Below are 4,404 nucleotides of genomic sequence, written 5' to 3'. Positions count from 1 at the left end.
TCTTACCAACCTCACATATTCAATCTGTTGCCAAGTTCTATCAAGCCTACTTCCACAACATCTCTTGTATACGGATCTCCCTTCTCTCTTCTCATATGGCCACCATCCTAGAACTCTCCCCATCTCCTCTAGCCTGGACTACTAAAATAGTCTAATTGATCTTCCTGCCTCAAGACCCTCCCAACTCCAATTCACCTTCCACTCAGTGGCCAGATTGATATCGTAAAGCACAAAACTCATGGCGGCATCCCACTACTCAATAAATTTCAGAGGCTCCTTATTACCCCCAGGACCAAATATAAAGTCCTCTGGCATTTAAAGCCTTTTATAACCTTGCTCATGTTTACTTTTCCAATCCCCTTCATGCATTTTATGGTTCAGTTTCACTGGCCTATTTAATATTCTCATACATGAGGAGCACATATCATATTTGCAAATGGTCATTTATAGTTTGCAATTATCTTTTTGAAAATCATTCATATCCTTTGACCACATATCTACTGTGGAAGGACTCTTGGTATTATATATTTCTATGTATTCCCAGCATATTTCAGTGATAATTGCCACAAATGTTTTTCAGCTTGATGGATTCTCATCTTATTCTCTCTTTATTGATCTTCTTTTTATTAATTCATTCATTCATTCATCTATCCATTCATTCATCCACTTATTTGTTTATTTATTATAATTGTATGGGATGTAAATTATTCTGTTTTTTATGACCAGAGGAAAGAGCACTGGATTTGAACTCAGAAGACCTTGGTTCAAATCCTAGCTCTGACATTTACTGCCTATGTAATATTGGGTAAGTTCCATGATAATCTATAAAATGAGAAGATTGAACTTGGTCCTGGAGTCTTGGAGGGTCTTGGAGATCCCTTTAAGCTCCCAATCTATGAGCCTATGATATGATTTTACCCTTTTTTGGGGTAAGGTATCTCCCCCTAGCCATAGTTTTGAACAGTTCTTCCTGTTTTCCTTTTTTTTTTAATGATGTCAACTTTAAAAATATTCAGATCCCTTTTGAGTTTATTGTGCAATATGGTTAAGATACTGGTCTAATCACTGGCATGGCCTATTCTTGATAGAGTCATGCTGTCTCTGTGTTATCACTGCTTGCTTTTCTAGATGTTCATTGAGCATCCCTTTCATTATCCAAATCAAACTCACTAGCCAATAATTTGCAGATACCATTCTTTTTGCCTTTATGAAAAATTGGAATGTTTGCCCTGACCCAGTCCTGTAGTACCTAGCTCACAGGATTGCTAAGGGGAAAATACTGTCTAAACCTGAAAACATGATTAATGTGAGTTACAGACAGTAGGTGTTTAAGAGGGATTGATTTGCTACAGAAATAAGTGGTTTCTCTTTTTCTTGCCTTCTCCCCATTGAAATCGCTTCTGATTACAGAACCAAAAGAGTGAATAAAGGGGACAAATGGAACAAATGTAAAGAGCCAAATCAGAGGAAGCCGCTGTGAACACTTTGGAGCTAATGTCCAGGCTGTGAAAGTTGATCTTGTGTGGTTGCTCAGATACCTTGAAACAGGGGAACGCTTTCATGTATATTGGAAGGTTGAGTGTTTACTGTTGAGGGGGAAGTGGGAATGGGTAGGAGGAGGGGTAATTCTAGGCACCGTTTACAAATAACTTGGCCTAAAGAATGCCAGAAAGCAAACTAAGGCAGAAAGTAAGTCCCTTGTTTCTGTCCTGCCATTTGTCTTCTGAGTCTCAACTCAAAGGGAAGGGCTAAGGGACCTGACTTCCTTGGTTCCTTCAGCTGTGGCCCAGATCTGGGGACAGGGAGCTCTTGTCCTGAGGAGACCTCAACGCGGGGGAGTCTCTGAGTCCAGAGAGGCAGCCTGGGGTAAAGAATTGAAAGTTATAGCCTTGGAGGAAGGACAACCGCAGGTTCAGGTCTTGTATCGGATATTTATTGGTTATAGGACTCAGAGAAAACTGCTTAACCTCTCAGTGCCCCAGGTCATGCCTTGAGGTTTTTTGATGCACGGGCAATGCTGGTCTAATTAATGGAAGGAGTTCCCTCGTGGAGGATTCTCTCTACATTGATGAAATCCCAGGTTTGTAAAATTACTCTCAGTCTTGCTCCTCTACCCCAAGCTTACGGTTCCCCCCTCCATGCATGCATGTCTCTCTGCTGACTTAGGGGCAAATTCACCTTCCTAGAATGTCATAGGACTTAAAGGTGGAAAGTACTTTAGAGGCCATGAGCCCCGTGGTGTCAAACTCAAATAGAGACAGGATCCTTGTGGGCAGCATATTGACTTAGAAAAACACAAATTAACATTACCTATGGTATTGTATTTTTATTTGTTTTGTCAAATGTTTCCCAATGACATTTTAATCTGGTTATGGTCCCTCCTGAGAGCCCTGAGTTTGACACTTCTGATTAGTTCAATTCCCTCCTTTTACAGTTGAGGATACTGGGACCCAGACAAGTGAAATAACTCCTTCAAGGTCATAAAGGTACGTGGCAGAGCCAGTTCTTCACCCCAGATCTTCTGAGTCCTAATCCAGTTGTCTTTCTACTAGACCTTAGAGGTCATCTGGGTCAATCCCCTCATCGAGTGGCTAAGGAAACTGAAGCCCAGAAACCACTTGTCCCATATCATGGAGGGAGAGACAAAGCCAGGCCTAGAGCCAGCTTTTGGCTGTTGCTAATTATCTCAACTTCCTTATTAGTCAAACGATGTTGTTTTGGTCGAGGCCCCAGGGATCTTGGAAAGGGGTGGGGAGCAGACAGTGTTGGCTCACCTGTTGCTTTATCCTTGAGAAAGGCCTCTCTTTCTCTGAATTTTGGCTTTGTTACCATGGACAGGCTTCTCTCTCTTGTGTTTGATTGCTGGTCACGAAGAGGGCACTTCCCCATGTGGGGCACGACTCCGGATCAAAACCTAGTTTGAACATGTCCAGACACACCTGAGTTTATTTCCTTAAGTCAACTCCTCTATTTGCTGCCATGCAGAAGGGAATGAAGCAGCCATATTGGATGGAATGATGGCTTATCTGCTAATCATGGCTTTATGGTGTAGTTCAATCCAGCGGGCAGAATCCTGCCCATCTGTGGGCCCACCCACCTATAGAGAATGACAGAAGATTCCAATATTATTATTATTATTATTTTTTTGACACAGACCTATGATTTCATTTTTGTAACGAGTACCAGTCAGGAAATCCCCTTTACCAATGTAGATTAGTAACTGTTCTATTATTTATGATCAAATACATTAAAATATTAAGTAACTATTTTGCAATTTATGGTCAAAGAAATTAAAATATTTAGCAACTGTTCTGTAATTTATGGTCAAATAATTTAATTAAAGTATTTAGCAACTGTTCTGCAATTTATGGTCAAATAAATTAATTAAAAATGCTTTTATTGAGGTAAAAAGCAGTCATTTCAGGAAAAGATGAATAAAACAACCTACTTTGAAAAAAAATCAATGAAAGCACCAGAACATTTCTTTCTTTTAAAAAAAAGTTTCTTACTTGACAAAGATTGGTCTTAAAAGAAGTGTTGACATTATAATGCACTGTTTTGCAACCTTCAAAAAATGCCCATCTTCCTTCCCTCTTTAATTTTTATTAAATTGTAAGCCCTAAAAACCAGAAACTAGGAAACCTGGGGCACAACATTGCCATTAATTCACTCTGACTTTGGCCAAGTCTTATTCTTGTTCTAAGCCTTAGTTTTCCTATCTGCAAGGTTTGAGGGTCGGGCTGGACCAGGGGGTCTTTGCCTTTTTTGAGATGAGGCCCTCTTTGGCAGTCTATTGAAGCCTATGGACCCCTTCTCAGAAGAACATTTTTTGCCTACATTAATAACTGAAAGAAACACTAATTTTTCAGTTAAAAGTTTGTCAGAATAAAGATGGAATTTTTTCCTACCCAAGGTTTCCTCATCTCCCCCAAAATCTTTCCACAGAACCCTTGTCGAAGAATCCCGGGCTAAGATCCTTTGCCCTAGATGATCCCCAAGGTCAAACATATTGTGTTCTATGTTCTATTATTCTATTGTCTAAGTCTCTTTCTTGCTTTAGCATCTTTTGCGCTGTGTTCTAATGTCTAGTGTCCTTCTGGCGCTAACATTCTACATACATTCTAACATTCTATGGTCTCAGTCCCCCTCAGCTCCTGCATTCTGTCTCCTAAGCTCCCATAGGGCCCTAACATTCTATAGTCTACCTTCCTTCAGACACCAACGAGCTAAGTTTTTTTCTTGGCAGTTGAATAATCCAGTAGGTTTGTAGAAGGGCAGGCCATGTTGAAATCATCTCATTTTTGTGCATAGATTGAACTGAGATACAGGGTTAAAGGGAGGCTTAACAAGCCAAGCTTCTCTTTACCATCAGCATAAAAGCGAACACTTGCAGACCCTATTTGC

General features: G+C 40.3%; 1 long non-coding RNA gene across 1 annotated transcript; it reads left to right on the top strand.

The window, feature by feature from the left end:
• The first annotated feature begins 1,747 nt into the window (after positions 1–1,747).
• Positions 1,748–3,174, top strand: LOC114044331. Its single transcript, XR_003569211.1, has 3 exons — positions 1,748–2,080; positions 2,435–2,486; positions 2,839–3,174. It is a non-coding gene; the product is annotated as an uncharacterized LOC114044331 (long non-coding RNA).
• The last annotated feature ends 1,230 nt before the right edge of the window (positions 3,175–4,404 follow it).

Source organism: Vombatus ursinus, unplaced genomic scaffold (genome assembly GCF_900497805.2).
Source record: "Vombatus ursinus unplaced genomic scaffold, bare-nosed wombat genome assembly UNPS02014773.1, whole genome shotgun sequence".
Taxonomy (NCBI): domain Eukaryota; kingdom Metazoa; phylum Chordata; class Mammalia; order Diprotodontia; family Vombatidae; genus Vombatus; species Vombatus ursinus.
The sequence above is the reverse complement of the archived record's forward strand: the minus strand, read 5'-3'. Positions and strand labels throughout refer to the sequence as shown.